Source organism: Schistocerca piceifrons, chromosome 2 (genome assembly GCF_021461385.2).
Source record: "Schistocerca piceifrons isolate TAMUIC-IGC-003096 chromosome 2, iqSchPice1.1, whole genome shotgun sequence".
NCBI lineage: Eukaryota > Metazoa > Arthropoda > Insecta > Orthoptera > Acrididae > Schistocerca > Schistocerca piceifrons.
This window is the reverse complement of record NC_060139.1, coordinates 199,497,431-199,515,883: the sequence shown is the minus strand read 5'-3', so window position 1 is coordinate 199,515,883 and position 18,453 is coordinate 199,497,431. Positions and strand designations below refer to the sequence as shown.

The 18,453-nt window shown below is 43.1% G+C and overlaps 1 long non-coding RNA gene across 1 annotated transcript in view; it reads right to left on the bottom strand.

Annotated features, from left to right (window-relative positions):
• Positions 1–2,239: 2,239 nt before the first annotated feature.
• LOC124774966 overlaps positions 2,240–18,453 on the bottom strand; it is a 28,163-nt gene continuing 11,949 nt past the window's right edge. Inside the window, exons 2-3 of the long non-coding RNA XR_007015577.1 lie at positions 14,308–14,393; positions 2,240–2,405 (exon numbers count right to left, since the gene is read on the bottom strand). This is a non-coding gene — a long non-coding RNA (uncharacterized LOC124774966). The remainder of the gene's footprint in view (positions 2,406–14,307; positions 14,394–18,453) is intronic.

Genomic DNA, 18,453 nt, shown 5'->3' with positions numbered 1-18,453 from the left:
TGTGCAGAGGAAATTCTTGCTGCTGTTAATGTACCAATTTATGGTGGATTATTTTAGTGCCATCATGAGTTATTTTAGTGACACCAAGCCTTTGCAAATATTTGGTGAGTGCCAGGGTTTTACATCCAGATGTTATGTGTGATGTCATCTTCTGAATCTCACCCTTCTTGCAGTATCATCTACTCCTTTAGAATGTATTTCCAGAACTGTGCTTCCTTATCACAATAAGCTGAACTTTTTTCTCAGCTTCTACATGCAAACCTGTTTGCCTCAATGAGTTTTTCAATGTGACAAATCAACAGTTCTGGTTATTGCTATTATCATTATATGATTTTAATCCTTGTGTATTTCTAAATTGTACTAGTGTTAATTGTGAAATATACATTCCTGTTGTGACATATTAATTTATTTGTTGAAATAGGCTTCATTTGTATCAATAGTACTGACAGTGTTGAGTGAGCTATCAACAAAGGGTATATTGCATATGTTTTTAGTAGAAACAACAAAATCAAACAATGGAAAATCCAGGATGGAATATTGACAATATTATGAAAAGGATAGACTGCTTCTCACCATATAGCAGAGATCCCGAGTTGCAGACAGCCACAACAGAAGGACTACTAAACAAGTAAGTTTTCGGCCAGAGGGCTTTCCTCTGAAACAGACAACATACACACACAAATTCATGCAAACACTGCTCACAGACACACATGACTGCTGTCTCTGACTGCTGAGCCAGACTTTGTGTATGCTGTCTTTTTCAGAAGAAAGCCTCCTGGCCAAAAGTGTACCTGTTTACTAGTCTTTTTGTTGTGACTGTCCGTGACTCAACATCTCCATTGTATGGTGAGTGGCACTCTTATCATTTTCATAATTTAGTAGACAACAGTCAGTCAGTTCTGTGCCATGTTTGTGTGTGTGTGTGTGTTCTGTGCCATGTTTGTGTGTGTGTGTGTGTGTGTGTGTGTGTGTGTGTGTGTGAAGGGAGATGTACTTTGTATTTATGTTGTCATTAATAAATATTCTTAATATGGTAATAGACAATAGTTGTTAAGTAAAAAGAGGAAATAGTGATCAGTTGTAAACTAAAGAGAAGATTGTTATCTTAAAAGTGTACTTTGTGAAACTGAACATAGCAAACATTAAGATACCAGTGTTTGATGGAGAAGATCATGCAAAAAACTGGAATCTGCGAATGGAAATGTGTATGAAAATGTAGAAATGCTATACAGTGGCTTCAAAAGCAAAAACGATAATGGAGAAGGTGTATACTTGGGATGAAGAGAATCTCACCTCATGGGACAGTTTCAAGCAAGGAATGTAAATTTATGAATGGCAAGGAGACTGCATTTGACACAGTGAAGGAGCTTGACAAATTGTGCTCCAAGTATTTAACAGCACTGCAAACTGTCTACGGAAACAGAAAATTTGACAAACCGGGGTTAAAAGGCTAACATTCTTCAGTATTTTTGAAAAAAAAGTGAACAAATATAAATTAGCAGCTGAGAAAGTATTGGAAAGAAAAAGCTATACTACATGTTAAGATCTATCCAGAATCTTTGACCTATATCATGGACCTGATTTACACAGCATACTTGAAACAACCTTGGAACACATTATATGGCCAGGCCACATTGTGCCAAGGTTGTTTTGAATACACTACAGAACCTTTTTCTTGGAAGTCCATGTACATCCTCCTTACAGTACAGAGACAAATGAGTTAGTTTGGAAGTTGATATGCCGATATGACAAAAAGAAATGGATATATAACCTTCAGTCTAATCTGAAAGAATTTAGATGGATTTTTTAATAATTGACGGGTAGTTGGTATGTGGAAAAGCTTGGTTTTCATTGAATTACATTGGCCATGGAAGAAACAACCACTAGTTTTATAAGTTGTTGGTGCATTTTACAGGAGTAGCCTGCAGTGAGTTTGTCTACCAGTGAAAGTTATAACTTGACTCCACATCTGTGAAGGCTCTGCCTAATCAGATGAATGAATGAATGAGTTAAATAGAAATTTGCAAAATGTATCTTAGTGATATACTTCTTCCTAAAAGACAGCTCAGTACAGATGTAATTTGTTAAACTTCTCAAGTGCATGTATGGAAAAATTAAGTCATACTCAATGAATTTATATTTCTGAACTTGCTTATGTATTTTTTCACATTCCATCATTGTACTTCTTCTTTGTCCTGATAATTTTCACTTTCGTAGTCTGATGTGAGACTTTGCTGAGCTTCCACATCATTTTCAGAGATACTATCTTTCATTTCTTTTGCCATAGACTTTGGGAAGTTCCACTCTTGTACTTTGGATGATGATGTCAGGAGGTGTAGCAAGCCAGGAGCTAAAAGGATGCTTGCTGATATAAGGAAAAATTTCTTCCACTGTTCAGATGATTGCTGCAACAAATTATTGTTCAAGTTAGTGCAAAACTTAATTCCAAATAAGTATCTTATTGTACTTGCCTGCAGGAATCTTACCATGACAGACATTCTAGAGACACTTAAGAAAATCGTTTTAAGAAATAGTGTTAGATTACCAAAAAATCCCATGTATTCACCATCTCCTCCCAGGAAATTTACAGCATTAAGGTCAGTGTTACCTACATGAAATGGCTATGGTACATTATCAAGTACTGAATGAAAACTGAATTAGGTTTTGCATCTAACATATGTGTTGCAACCTACAATGTACTGTAATATGAGTATCTATTCTAACCTTCTCATGCAAGAACATGCTGGGTAGCATTTTTCCATTAAACTATTTGACTAGCACAACTTACAGATTGTATTTGACTCTGTTTCACACAGAATTCAAATCTCCTATAGAATCAAGTGAACAGCTACAGCTGGTTGAGTGCGTTTCTGTTAGGGCTTCTTGCCAGATTCCGTGTGTGTGAAAATGCACCTAAAAATGGAGCAATGAGTTTGTGTGAAATTTTGTTTTAAAACTGGGAAATCAGCTTCTGAGACTTACGAACTATTAAAAACAGCTTTTGGAGATAATTGTATGAGCCAGTCAAATGTTTTTGTGTGGTTCAACATATTTAAAAATGGCTGCAAATCATTTGAAGGTGGACCACGGTCTGGGCGTCCTTCCACCTCAAAAACGAATGAGAATGTTGTGAAAGTTCATGACTTAGTGTGCTCTGATCATAGACTTACAATTAGGGAGATGGCTGATGAATTTAATTTTAACTGAAGATCTGAACATGTGTTGAGTGTCTGCAGAATTCATTCCAAAAGTGTTGTCAAGTGACCAGAGACGATATCAACTTGAAGTATGCCAAGAACTGATTAACTGGACTAAAAATGACCCACATTTGTTAAATAGGGTAATTACAGGTGACGAATTGTGGGTATATGGATACGATCCTGAAACTAAGGTGCAGTCTTCAGAGTGGAAGGCTACAGGTTCACCACGACCAAAAAAAGCACAACAACATCGGTTGAACATGAAGACATCGTAGGTGATTTTTTTCGATTCTATCAGTGGTATCTACCCGTGTGGGGTTGCTAGTCCCCCATCGGTCACCTCCACAGGTGGCGGATAGGGGAACTCTCTCCAGATATGGTGGGTACTGGGGAAATAAAATACCCGGGATGGACCAAAACTAGCATGGCTAGGACAAGTCACTGAGCCATAGAGAAGGCAATGTTCCTAGGGCTAGATCCCCAAATAAAAGGTCTCTGGTCCTCCAGGTTGGGGGTTGTGCAGAGGGCTACCTCCCCTTTCATGGAAAACAAGACTTGGTCAGGACACTCTACACAAGCCTTGGAAACAGGACTGTCTTAATTGGAACAGAACTTGGAAACGAAAACCGGACTTAATATTTCGTATATGGAATGTAAGAAGTTTGTTCAGGTCAGGAAGCAAGCAAACTCTAGTCAGCCAACTAGAAAAATACACTCCGCAAATTGTAGCCCTGCAGGAAATTAGAAGGCCAGGAACAGGGTCTGTAAGAACAAGTATGGGAAGTATTCTGCATGGAGATTGTGGTGACCACCAAGAATTTGGAACAGGCTTTTATGTTAGTAACACAGGGCTAAACCTGGTAAAAGAATTCAAAGCCATAAATAACAGAATTTCATACATAACAATTGGTGGACAGAGCATAGATGTGACCTTTCTTAATCCACATGTTTCTTGTGAAGACAAAGATAAACTCATGAAACAAGAATTCTATAGTCAACTGAATCTCACATATGACTCACTGCCAAACCGTAGTATCAAAATAATACTTGTGGTCTTCAGTGCTAAGGTAGGAAGAGAGACAACATACAGGCCTGTCATTGTAAATGCCAGTTTACATAAAAAAGTAATGACAATGGTAGCTGTTTGATTACATTCGCTACAGATCACAACTTATGCATATCTAATACCATGTTCCCCAATAAAAATATTCATAAAGGGACATGGACATCACCTGATGGCCAAACTGTGAACCAGGTAGATCATGTATGTATCCAAAAACGTTTTGAAAATTGCATCAAGGACACCAGGTCATAAAGAGGAGCACCTGTGACACTGATCATTCCCTAGTTATAGCTAAAATGACAGTAAAATTTAAGAAAGTCACAAAGACAATGGTCAAAAGGGTAATCTATAATGTAAATATGTTAAAGGAGCCAGAAAGAAAGGAACAGTTTGTGACAGAACTAGATGGGAAGATAACAAATGTGGAGCAAATGGAGTCTGGTCACAATAACATAAATGAAGACTGGACAAAAATCAAAACCACCCTGAATGAAGCAGCCACAAAAGTTTTGGGAAAACAGGAAAAACCTAATCTGGTATGGTTCAACCAGATATGTGAAAGAAAAATTGAGCAAAGAAGGAGAGCTAGAAAGGAGTGGTTAGGAAACATGAGCAATATACAACTAAAAGAGAACTTTACTTGTATGAGGAAAGAAACATCATCAGTTCTTAGACAAGAAAAAAGGAAACATTACAGTGGCATACTTAATGAGGCAGAGGGGGATCTCAGTCACCACAGGACTAGACAAATGTATTAAAATGTGAAGAAATGTACCAAAAAGTATGTAAAGAAAGAACAGTTGATTAAAGATGAAAAGGGAAGAATACTAGTGAATGGAAAAGAGATGGGGCAAAGATGGGCAGAATACTTCTCCCAGCTCCTAAATATCAAAGACCTCACGTAACTTCTTCCTTTTGAGGCCCCACAAACTGTGGACACACAAGTGACTGCACCCACTGAATTTGAAATTACACAATTACTAAAAAAAAAAAAAATATAAAAACAACAAAGCAGCTGGGGAAGACCAAATTGTTGCAGAGCTCATAAAAAATGGAGGACCTGACCTTGTAGGAACCATGAAAAGCCTCATACGGAAGGTCTTGGAGCAAGAAAGTCTCCCAGAAGATTGGAAAATGGGCATCATCTGCCCATTATTGGAAAAGAATGGCTCCCTGGTGTGAGACAATTATATGGGAATATCTCTCCTAGATGTCAGCTATAAAGCAGTATATAAATGCCATCTAAATATGATACTACCACTTGCTGAAGAAGCTGTAGGTGACTACCAATGTGGGTTTAGACGCAACAGATCAACAGTGGACCACCTATTTACCCTACGTCAAACAATGGAGAAATGCTGGGAATATAATGCAAACAAGCACATGCTCTTCAATCACTTCAATAAAGCCAATGACAGTGTACACAGGGGTACTATAATCAGAGTACTAAATGAATTTCAGCATCCATCTAAAATAATCTGCCTAGTGGTAATGTGGCTAGAACAAACACTCTGTAAAGAGCAGACAAGTACCGGTCTATCAGAACAGTTTGAACTTCGAACCAGCCTCAGACAGGGAGATGCCCTCTCCCCTATATTATTCAACCTTGTGCTAGAAAAAATAGACCAAGAATTTATGAAAACTGACCCCACTGGAATACCCCTATATAATATGTCAATGACTCGACTGGCATACGTGGAAGATATAATCCTAATCAGCGGTAGTAGAGCTCTCTACTCATACATAGATTTTCATCAGAGGGATTATACAGGGTTATTACAAGTGATTGAAGCGATTTCACAGCTCTACAATAACTTTATTATTTGAGATATTTTCACAATGCTTTGCACACACATACAAAAACTCAAAAAGTTTTTTTAGGCATTCACAAATGTTCGATATGTGCCCCTTTAGTGATTCGGCAGACATCAAGCCGATAATCAAGTTCCTCCCACAGTCGGCGCAGCATGTCCCCATCAATGAGTTCGAAAGAATCGTTGATGCGAGCTCGCAGTTCTGGCACGTTTCTTGGTAGAGGAGGTTTAAACACTGAATCTTTCACATAACCCCACAGAAAGAAATTGCATGGGGTTAAGTCGGGAGAGCGTGGAGGCCATGACGTGAATTGCTGATCATGATCTCCACCACGACCGATCCATCGGTTTTCCAATCTCCTGTTTAAGAAATGCCGAACATCATGTTGGAAGTGCGGTGGAGCACCATCCTGTTGAAGTCGGCGCTGTCAGTCTCCAGTTGTGGCATGAGCCAATTTTCCAGCATGTCCAGATACACATGTCCTGTAACGTTTTTTTCGCAGAAGAAAAAGGGGCCATAAACTTTAAACCGTGAGATTGCACAAAACACGTTAACTTTTGGTGAACTGCGACTTTGGTGCACGAATGCGTGAGGATTCTCTACCGCCCAGATTCGCACATTGTGTCTGTTCACTTCACCATTAAGAAAAAATGTTGCTTCATCACTGAAAACAAGTTTCGCACTGAACGCATCCTCTTCCATGAGCTGTTGCAACCGCGCCGAAAATTCAAAGCATTTGACTTTGTCATCGGGTGTCAGGGCTTGTAGCAATTGTAAACAGTAAGGCTTCTGCTTTAGCCTTTTCCGTAAGATTTTCCAAACCGTCGGCTGTGGTACGTTTAGCTCCCTGCTTGCTTTATTCGTCGACTTCCGCGGGCTACGCGTGAAACTTGCCCGCATGCGTTCAACCGTTTCTTCGCTCACTGCAGGCCGACCCGTTGATTTCCCCTTACGGAGGCATCCAGAAGCTTTAAACTGCGCATACCATCGCCGAATGGAGTTAGCAGTTGGTGGATCTTTGTTGAACTTCGTCCTGAAGTGTCGTTGCACTGTTATGACTGACTGATGTGAGTGCATTTCAAGCACGACATACGCTTTCTCGGCTCCTGTCGCCATTTTGTCTCACTGCGCTCTCGAGCGCTCTGGCCGCAGAAACCTGAAGTGCAGCTTTAGCTGAACAAAACTTTATGAGTTTTTCTACGTATCTGTAGTGTGTCGTGACCATATGTCAATGAATGGAGCTACAGTGAATTTATGAAATCGCTTCAATCATTTGTAATAGCCCTGTACTACAAATTGGCAATATAACTAGGTGGAAAAATCCAACATGACTTACGATAAATTGTGTGCGAAGTCAGCTTTTAGTTTACGACTCACTTTGCAATGTAGAGCGAATATTTCAGTCCATAAGTATATGAATGGAGAAACTTTTCCACCATTTTACTTCTAAAATTACAAGTAAAAACAAAATACTTGTTCTCATGTGCCACTGAATCATACTTTAGGCAATTTCTACCTGCAAACACTTCACACAGACCTTCCTGGAACACTCCAAACTCCCCCTGCGGGTTCAGGGGTTAGAATAGGCCTGTGGTATTCCTGCCTGTCATAAGAGGCGACTAAAAGGAGTCTCAAATGTTTCAGCCTTATGTGATGGTCCCCTTTCGGGTTTGACCTCCATCTTTCCAAATTATTCCGAAGAGCGAGCCAATTGGGGAAGGGCGCCTTACATGGTGCACTGTATCCGCCATGCATTGAGACCTTTAGCCGGCTTTTTCATCGTTGCAATGGTGTCCCGCTCGTTTTCCATCTCTTGGGCGAGGATACATCCCTGGGTGCGATTACCACGCTGTACTCTGCAGTGTTGCTTTTAACTGCAACGACGACCTTGGACATTTTTGCACCTAAGATCCAGCACGGTAGCCAGTCCGTTGTGGTGGGGCCGCCATGTACCCTGTTGGTTGTAGCCCCCTGACAACACAGGGATCGCTCTACTGATGCCTGTGCCGTTAACTCCCCACGTATGCCAAGGAGTAGATGCCCATCTCCCTGGGGCACTAGGACTCCCAGCAATGGCCATCCTGCCAGGTGGCTATTGCTGCGGCTGGGTGGCGCCCGTGGGAAGGGCCCTTGGTCGGAGTAGGTGGCATCAGGGCGGATGACCCGCCATGAAGCGTGGTACATCATCTCTCGCTGGTGGCCAGCCACCCACAGTCTCTAAGCGTTCGAGGGCTCATTTTAAAGCTAACGTTTATGACCCCAAATCGTTCCCATCCCTGGCCACACCATGGGAGGAACGAAAGGCAATGAATGACAGTGACATGTATTCGCCCAGGTATCTCGTCTGTACCAGAGCTGATGGTGACTCGTTTCTATCCGTGAAGCCTCAGTTCTTTGTAGAGCATTTAGAGGACAAGTTTGGGGAGGTGGAGGGCTTGTCCAAAATGCACTCTGGGTCAGTCTTGATAAAAACGGCATCCTCTGCCCAGTCACGCAGGTTACTTGCTTGTGACAAGTTGGGGGATGTTACCGCTACCATCACCCCACATAAGAGTTTAAATATGGTCCAGGGTATTATTTTCCATCGGGACCTACTTTTGCAATCTGATGACGAGCTGCACGCCAATTTAGAGCACCGAGGTGTTCATTTCGTCCGGCGTGTTCATCGGGGTCCGAGGGACAATCAGGTAGCTACCGGTGCCTTCATCTTGGCCTTCGAAGGTGATACATTACCAGAGAAGGTCAAGGTGATGGTCTACCGATGTGACGTCAAACCCTATATCCCTCCCACGATGCGGTGCTTTAAGTGCTGGAAGTTCGGTCACATGTCCTCTCGCTGTACTTCTAGCCTCACATGTCGAGATTGTGGACACCCATCTCATCCCGATACTCCATGTGCTCCGCCTCCCGTCTGTGTCAACTGTGGAGAGCCTCATTCACCTTGCTCGCCAGACTGCAGTATCTTACAGAAAGAACGGAAAATCATGGAATATAAGACACTGGACCGACTGACCTACACTGAGGCTAAGTGGAAATTTGAAAGGCTACATCCCGTGCGCATGATGTCATCTTATGCCTCCACTGTCACTCCTGCTCCAGCTCCTTCAGCTGCAAGATATACAGTCAGCTCTCAGAGTCAGAGGACTTCACCTGCCCCCTTGACGATGGGGGCCCCTTCTCTCGCTGCTGCTCCCACACCATCTACCTCGGGAGCAGCACCCACTAAACCACTGGGGACACCAGTCCCCACTTCTAAGCCGGAGAAGCGTAAGTCTTCTTCGGCTTCTCTCGCTCAGAAGGGATCCCTTGGGTCACTCCCTTCCCAGGTTCCTACCAGCGGCACAGCAGACACCAACCAGTGGCTGAAGAAGCCACAGGTCGCTGGTCGACGGGCTTCGCGATCCTCTTCGGTCCCGGAGACTGACTCCAATAAGCCCTCTCAACAACGCAACCAAAGGAACAGTGAGAGAAAACGACTTTGAAGACCCTTAAGACCAAGACACCTGCGGTGGCACCTACTCCACCGCTACCTAAAAGCTCTGCGTCTGTGGATGAGGTGAAGATCCTTGCGTCCGCTGAGGACCTCGATCTCACCAGTCCCTCAGACACAATGGATAGCACTTGCACGGGTGCTCCATCAGAGGCAGCAGGTGACCCAGCGGCATAATCTGCCTTCCCAGTCCCGTCACGCCTTTCTCAGACATGGACAATGCCATCCTCCAGTGGAATTGCAGCGGTTTTTTCCACCATCTAGCTGAGATCCGACAACTTATCAGCCTTCACCCTTTCTTCTGCATTGCTCTTCAGGAAACCTGGTTTCCAGCAATGCGCACCCCCGCCCTCTGTGGCTATCGGGGATCTTATAAGAACCGGGCAGCTTATGAAAGGGTGTCTGGTGGCGTCTGCCTCTATGTCCTTCACACTCTGCACAGCGAGTCTGTCCCTCTCCAAACACCTTTAGAGGCTGTCGCTGTTCGGGTGTGGACGCCACAGGCTGTTACCGTCTGCAGTCTTTACCTTCTACCAGATGGTGATGTCTCGCAGTATGTCCTGGCTGCGCTGATAGCCCAATTGCCGCCACCTTTCTTGCTACTGGGCGACTTCAACGCCCATAACCCTCTGTGGGGTGGGTCAGTGGCGACAGGTCGAGGCGCCACCATTGAGCATTTATTGTCGCAGCTCGATCTCTCGATTTTAAATGATGGTGCCTTCACACAATTCAATGTGGTGCATGGCACATACTCCGCCATTGACCTTTCGATCCGTAGTCCTAGCCTCTTACCGTCTGTCCAATGGAGTGTGCATGACGACCTGTGTGGTAGTGACCACTTTCTGTCACTACCACAGCGTCACTCTTCTGGGCGCCCTAGCAGATGGGCTATGAATAAGGCTGACTGGGACTTGGTCTCCTCCACTGCCGCTATTGAGCCTCTCTCTAATGATGACATTGATGCGGTGGTTCAATCGGTCACCACCGGCATCGTTACTGCCGCTGAATCTGCCATTCCACGTTCTTCTGGGTCCCCTCGGCAGAGGACTGTGCCTTGGTGGTCGCCTGAGATCGCTGAAGCGATTAAAGATCGCCAGCGGGCGCTCCAGCGTCACAAGCAACATCCCTCCATAGACCACCTTATCGCCTTCAAACGGCTGCGTGCGCGGGCCCGCCTCCTTATCCGCCAAGGCAAGAAGGAGTGCAGGGAGCGGTATGTGTCCACCATTGGCCTCCGTGTCACTCCATTGCAGGTCTGGGCCAAGATTCGACGCGTCTACGGCTATCGGACCCCGCCAGCGTCCCTGCGCTCTCACTGAATGGAGCAGTTTGTACTGACTCCGACGTCATTGCAAACCGCTTAGCAGAGCATTTTGCTATGAGTTCCACTTCTGCGAATTACCCCCAGGCCTTCTGCTCCATTAAAGAGCGGATGGAACGTCGGAGCCTTTCTTTTCACACCAACACTTCTGAATCCTACAATGCTCCATTCAGTGAGTGGGAATTTCACAGTGCCCTTGCCGCTTGCCCTGATACCGCTCCCGGGCCCGATCGTATCCACTGTCAGATGCTGAAACACCTTTCAGTAGACTGCAAGCGATGCCTCCTCGACCTTTACAACCGTCTCTGGGTTGAGGGTGAGTTTCTGTCGCAATGGCGGGAGAGAATTGTCATCCCCGTTTTGAAACCGGGCAAGAGCCCTTTGGAGGTGGACAGCTACTGCCCCATTAGCCTCACCAACGTTCTCAAATGGATGGTGAGCCGGCACTTGAATTGGGTACTGGAGTCTCGGGGCCTTCTGGCTCCATCTCAGGGTGGATTCCGTAAAGGCCGCTCCGCCACCGACAATCTGGTGAGCCTGGAGTCGGCCATCCGTACTGCCTTTGCCCGCCATCAGCACCTGGTCGCTGTCTTTTTCGACATGCGGAAGGCGTATGATATGACATGGCGTCATCACATCCTTTCTACGCTTCATGGATGGGGTCTTCAGGGCCCTCTGCTGATTTTTATCCGCAATTTCCTGTCGTCTCGTACCTTCCACGTGCAAGTCGCAGCCTCATATAGTTCCTCCCACGTCCAGGAGAACGGCGTGCCGCAGGGTTCTGTTTTAAGTGTCTGCCTGTTTTTAATAGCCATTAACGGCCTCGCTGCGGCTGTGGGAAATTCTGTCTCCGCTTCCCTGTATGCTGACGACTTCTGCCTTTACTACAGCTCTACTGGTATTGCAGCTGTTGAACGTCAGCTACAGGGCGCTATCCGCAAGGCGCAGTCTTGGGCTGTAGCTCATGGGTTCCAGTTTTCGGCCGCCAAGACCTGCGTTATGCATTTCTGCCGGCGACGTACTGTCCACCCGGAGCCGCAGCTTTCTCTTAACGGCGAAGTTCTTTCAGTGGTGGAACCACACGGGGTTTTGGGGGTGGTTTTTGATGCCCGGTTGACTTGGCTGCCTCATATCTGGCAGCTCAAATAGGCGTGTTGGCGGCATCTCAATGCTCTGCGATGTTTGAGCCACACCTGCTGGGGCGCCGACCGATCTACCCTGTTCTGGCTCTACCATGCATTAATTCAGTCTCGTCTGGATTATGGGAGCCTGGCTTAAGGCTCCGCTTCCCCATCTGCATTGCAGGTGCTGGACCCAATCCTCCATAGCGGGATACGCCTTGCCACTGGTGCTTTCCACACCAGCCCTGTGGACAGTATACTAGTGGAGGCAGGTGTCCCTCCACTGCGGTTACGACGCCAACAATTACTGGCTGCTTATGCTGCCCATGTTTTTAGCTTGCCCGGGCATCCAAATTACCGTGTCCTGTTCCCGCAGTCAGTCGGCCATCTGCCAGACCATCGGCCCCGGTCGGGTTGTCCGATCGCCGTATGCGTCAAGGAGCTTCTCTCCGGGCTTGGGTTTTTCCCTGTTCCACCTCCTTTCCAGGCACCTCTGCGTACACCCCCGTGGTGTGTTCCTCGCCCTTGCATTCGGTTCGACTTGGCACACGGCTCGAAGGACTCAGTCCCTCCTGAGGCCTTCCACCGCCGCTTTTATTCCATCCTGGCCACGTATCAGGGCTCTGGAATTGTTTACACTGACGGTTCGATGGTTGCTGGTCGTGTTGGGTATGCGCTAACTCTTGGGGACCATTCCGAACAACGTTCCTTGCCAGATGGCTGCAGCGTTTACACTGCTGAGCTGGTCTCCATCTTTCGTGCCCTAGAGTACATCCGCTCCTGCTCAGGTGAGTCCTTCGTTATCTGTAGCGATTCCCTGAGCCGTTTACGAGCTCTCGACCAGTGTTTTCCTCGTTCTCGTCTGGTGATGGCTATCCATGAGTCCCTGCATACTCTTGCGCGTTGCGTCCGCTCTGTGGTCTTCATGTGGACCCCAGGCCATGTTGGGATACCTGGCAATGAGAATGTTGACCGCCTGGTGAAAGAGGCCACTAGTAAATCATCTCTGGGGATTGGCCTCCCGGAGACTGATTTGCGGGCAGTGTTACGCCGTGAAGTTCTTTCGGTTTGGGACGCTGAATGGTGCAATCTGCCCACGCCCAACAAACTCCGTCCAATCAAGGCGACGACGACTGTGTGGCGGTCGTCCATGCGGGTCTCCCGCCAGGAGTCTGTTGTCCTCTGCTGGCTGTGCATTGGGCACACTCGGCTGACACACGGCCACTTATTGCGCCGTGAGGACCCGCCTCTATGTCGCTGTGGGTCCGTTTTATCTATGGTCCATATTTTATTGGAGTGTCCGCTTTTAGCTGTGCTCAGGCAGTCGTTCGCACTGCCTGACACGCTCCCTGCCCTTTTAACAGATGACTTTGCTGTGGCTGACTTAGTTTTATGTTTTATTCGGGCAGGGGGTTTTTATCATTTAATCTAAGTGTTTCTGTTTAATCTTCTTGTTTTGTGTTGATTCTGGCCTTTGGCCTCCGGTTTTAAACTGATTTTTTAATGTGTTTTAAGTGGTTGGCTTTTCCTTTTTTATTTCTATGGTCGGCCAACCACCGTCACACTCTGTGTGATTTTAGTTCGTTTTGTCTGGTCCTTGTCTACGTTTCTCTTGTTCTGTGTCGTCTGTGCTCTATTCTGTTAATCGTTTTTCTTCTCTGTGGGTGTTTTTAGTACTTGGAAAAAGGGACCAATGACCGTAGCAGTCTGGTCCCTTTAATCCCACAAACCAACCAACCAACACTCCAAACAAATCGGAATGCCACGCTGTTGACCTGGTTACCTTGTTTTCCTCTTCAGACGAGGAGGGCAAAAGGCGCACGTTTTTCGATTTTCAAATTTTTCTTTCGGTGTCTGAGGCTCATCTTGCAAGTGAAGACATCTGTCTCAGATAACACACGTTGAACAGAAGGCCCAGCTTTCCCCACCATGGAGAAACAGTAGCATGCAAGAAAACACGGCACGCAAACACTATGATACGTCTGTGAGACCTCTCAAGGCTAATAATTGCGAAACAAAGAGCAGCAAGAATGCTGGCACGTGTAGCTTGACAGCCAATGGGAAGGTACATGGAAGAGTCCATTTGGCTTTGCAGGGGTGTGAGAAATATCTCGACACAAATATTATTAGCGGTCTGAGAGATGATCAATAAGGGTTAAGTAGAAAACTCTGAGATATTTCAGGGCCTGATTTTCAAATTGACACTTGTTTACTACAATGCAAAATTTACATTTGAAAAGCCCTGTTAAAACATCAGATAACTGAATTTATCACATAGCAAGAACAGTATAACTCACATTTTTGTATGTCAAAGCACCGACAACTGCAGCGGACACGAATCCTGGGGTCACAGAAATCATATGACCAATGCCCACAAGTACACCTGGTGGAATAAGAAAATAGTAAAATTTCAGTAAGAACATTTAAATTCAATTACAATAATAAAACTTGCAGAAGATTTCAAGCACAGTGTAAAAATTCAGAATAAATTATTCAACAAACATTGCTGTTCTACAATACTACTAAAAAATATTTACACTTTGTGAATAACTGGGTTTGATCTTCCCATCTATTATGTTTCTGTGGCTCTTATGTTACTAAATTTTCATCAAAAATTAATTATACACATAGTGTATAAGCAGTGGGAATGTGGGTTTATCAAAATAGCATTTATGCCATAATTCATAAAAATTTATTGCTCTTCTGATAGCTGTTGTAATAGTACATTTAGTTTGACTGAAAGCATTCTTGACTAAACATTGTAAGTAAACTCAGTCACATTTATGAAATGTAATGGGAAAACATTTTTTAGTTATCAGCACAATCTAAAATATTGTCACCATTCACTCAAAACCATTCATTCCACTCTCCCTCAGAACATGTTTTGATTTGCTGGAAACTAGTTAACTTGAAACATATTTATAATTAAAGTTTGGTACAAGCCACACTTACTGTTATTTTCTGTGTCATATTACCTACGTATTATCTCAAGTTAATCTTTATAGTCTCGTAGATCTAATTTTTCTGGATCGAATGGCACCTTTCATTAAGCTGTTAAGCCACTAATTAAAAATATGATAAATTAATATACAGCATTATAAATTTTAATATCACTGCCATATCTGTAGTTAGGGTAGTTCCAGTACAGATACAGAAAATGGTTTCATGAACTTTGCTAATTTACTAAGCCACAACATATTTCATAAACCAGATTATAGTCTGAATACGTATGCCATCCAAAGCTATAAAATTTAACCTAGTCTTTTTCAAATGATTATGTTTTGCAAAAATACAAAATAGCTTGATGCCAATATTTATGAGATGAACATCGCTTCAAAGCAGTAAATCAGTGGCTAGTTCTCATATTGTTAACATCTTTGTACTAATATTATCAAATGCCAGTATATGTAAAATCTTCATTAAAATCTGCCTTTTTACATTTCTACAATCAGCATCTTTGCAGTCATATGAACATGAACATGAAGATTAACCGTGAAAGTGATGATGATAGCAGAATAAAATTAGAGGAGTGTGCTTCTTGTGATGAAGCCATTGCTAGTCAAATTAGTGATACAATCCATCTACAATACGACGTTGGTACATGTACTGTGTTCAGATGTTACGAATTACCACGAAGAAAACAATTTACTGACAAGTAGTCAGCACAGATTCAGAAAATATCATTTATTGTCATGAATTAATGAGTGCTATCAACATATTTTCAGATTTGCAGAAGGCTATTAACACCATTCCTCAGAAGTGACTTCCAATTGAATTGCATACCTGTGGAGTATCACTTCAGTTGTACAACTGGATTCAGGAGACACTGTCAGAAAGGTTACAGTTCATAGCAATTGAGGGAAAGTCATCATGCAAAACAGTAGTAACATCTGTAATTGGATAGATAAAAAATCTACTCACCAAGTGGTGGCAGGAGAACACCCATATAAAGAAGGTATTACATGTGCAAGCTTTGAGAGCCAGTGGCCCCTTCTTCCAGCAAAAGGGTTGAAGGGGAAGGAAGAGGGGTGAAGGAAAAGGACTGGAGAAGTTTAGGAAAAGGAGTAGAGTTCTGGAAAGTCACCCAGAACTCAGGTTCAGTAAAGACCTACCAGATAGTATATGTGTGTTCTCCTACCTCTGCTTTGTGAGTAGAATTCTTATCTATTCAATTACATTATAGTGTCAAAAATTGATGATTTTAGAAGTAATATCTGGTGTTTCCTGATCTACATGAACAGCACGGGAGACAATCTGTGCAGCCCTCTTAGATTGTTTGCAGAGAACACTGTCATTTACTGTCTTGTAAAGTCATCAGATGATCAAAATCAATTGGGAAATGATTTAGACAAGATATCTGTATGGTGAAAAGGTGGAATTGGCATTCTAGTCCAAGCTGCCAGAGATGGCAGTCATGTTTGCATGAGGTGTGCTTGCTCATGTAGTGTGTGTGTGTGTGTGTGTGTGTGTGTGTGTGTGTGTGTGTGTGTGTGTGTGTGTGTGTTTTCTTTTCTAAAGAAGGATTTGGCCAAAAACTGTTGTGTAAGCATCTTTTCATTGTGCCTGTCTGCAACACAGTGTGTCATCTTTATGGTGAGTAGCAGTCTAAAGTTTAATTGCATTGTTGACATTCCACCCTGATCATTTGAAGCAATTTAATCTCATTTGATAGATTCAAGTGAAATAAATTTCAGTTGCCTAGGTGAGATTTTATCTTTAGTACAAGTTTGCTATATTATAGCCCTTGAGGCCAAGGTAAAGGAGGTTGAGGTAAAAATAAGTAATGTTGACTATAATAAAGATTATTCCGCTCAAATGTAGTCATTACATAGGTCTAAAGGCTTGAGGAATGAGAAATATGTTGATTAAAATGAATTATATATGAAGTACATGTTCCTTTGTCTCTGTTTCATTAAGGAAATTTTTTTAGTACCTGATTGTTGCTATTGAGTGCCATTCAGTAGAGTCATTTTTATGGGTAAAGTGCAGCAAGGATTTAGATGTTTAATTAATGAAGTAATTGTGAGGTAATGAAGTGATGGGTTTATGGAGCAATGACATTTATGTAATGGAGAATTAGATGGTAATGAAGCAGTGATATGAAGAAATGAGTCAATGAAGTAATGATAAAAGACAGGCAGTGATGAAGTTAATGAAGTAATAAAGAAAAATATGAGATGTGTAAGTTATTATGAGGTGCAGCGATGTTTCGGAAGGTGTTGTGGACCCTCTCTTTGCAGTAGTTGGTTTTACAATTTCATTTTTTCAGTCAACAAGTTTGAAAAGCAAAAGGATTTGAGAGTATAAGAGGCACTGGTAAGTCGATATGAAAATATGATTATCTGAAAGAGAATATGAATTTTCTGTAGTAAAACACTTATGTAATTGAAGGTGGTATTTTAAATTATGGCACTCTGGTTTTGGCTGGTTAGTGTTTTTGTAAAAATAATTATAATATTGAAGGAATATGACAAAATTAGTTGAAAATGTTGAATAATATCTTATTTTATTTAATGGTTCATGACATCTGCATCCAGGAGTGAAATAAATATTTTTATTTGACAAGAATATTGGCTTCTTTGCTATTTATTGTCAAAATGTATGCCACTGTAGCTGAGTGGACAGCATGCCAGCTTGTCATGCCGGGTGGCCCAGGTTCAATTTCCAGCTGGGTTGGAGATTTTCTTCGCTCAGGGGTTGCGTGAATGTGTCGTCTTCATCACCATAATTTCACCCTCATTAATGTGCAGGTGACCAAAGTGGTGTCACCTCAAAAGACTTGCACCAGGTAATCAGGTCTGCCTGCCGGGAGGCCCTCGCCACACGACATTTCATTTCATTGTCAAAATAATGGTCTGTAAAAATAGGAATAAAGTAAAAGATGGCACTACTTTGGACTGAGACTCATGCACAGACCCTTGATATTCAAGGATTCCAAATTGTAGTTTGTTGCTCAACTTCATAAGAGAGTGTATGTGGTGTGGGGCTTTTACTGCGGGAAACTATATGATGCTGGCTGAAACGTTGTTTCTCTTCTGCATATCTCCTTTTTCATTGTCAAACATTCCCGATGTGATACAGCTATTATAATATTTGAACCCTATGACATGCTTCTTTGCATTACATGATGCTTTATTTACAGATAATTATTTCCTGCAACTTACTTAGACTGAATACTTCAGTTTGAGAAAACATTAGAGAGTAAATATTATCTAGGACTTTGGCTATGTTGAAAAGAGAAGTGCTCTCTGGCAAACTGATTTTGAAACTGGATCTGCAATAACCTCTTTGAATAACAGAGGTAGCACACATAGAAGGAGACTTATAAAGTTAGTTTTCTTACATAATTTTTCTTCCTATTATCTGATGAAATGTTATTCTAGGTAATTAATTTGTAGCCAATAAATTATGAATGAATACTAAGAAAATTTTGTGTAGCAGAT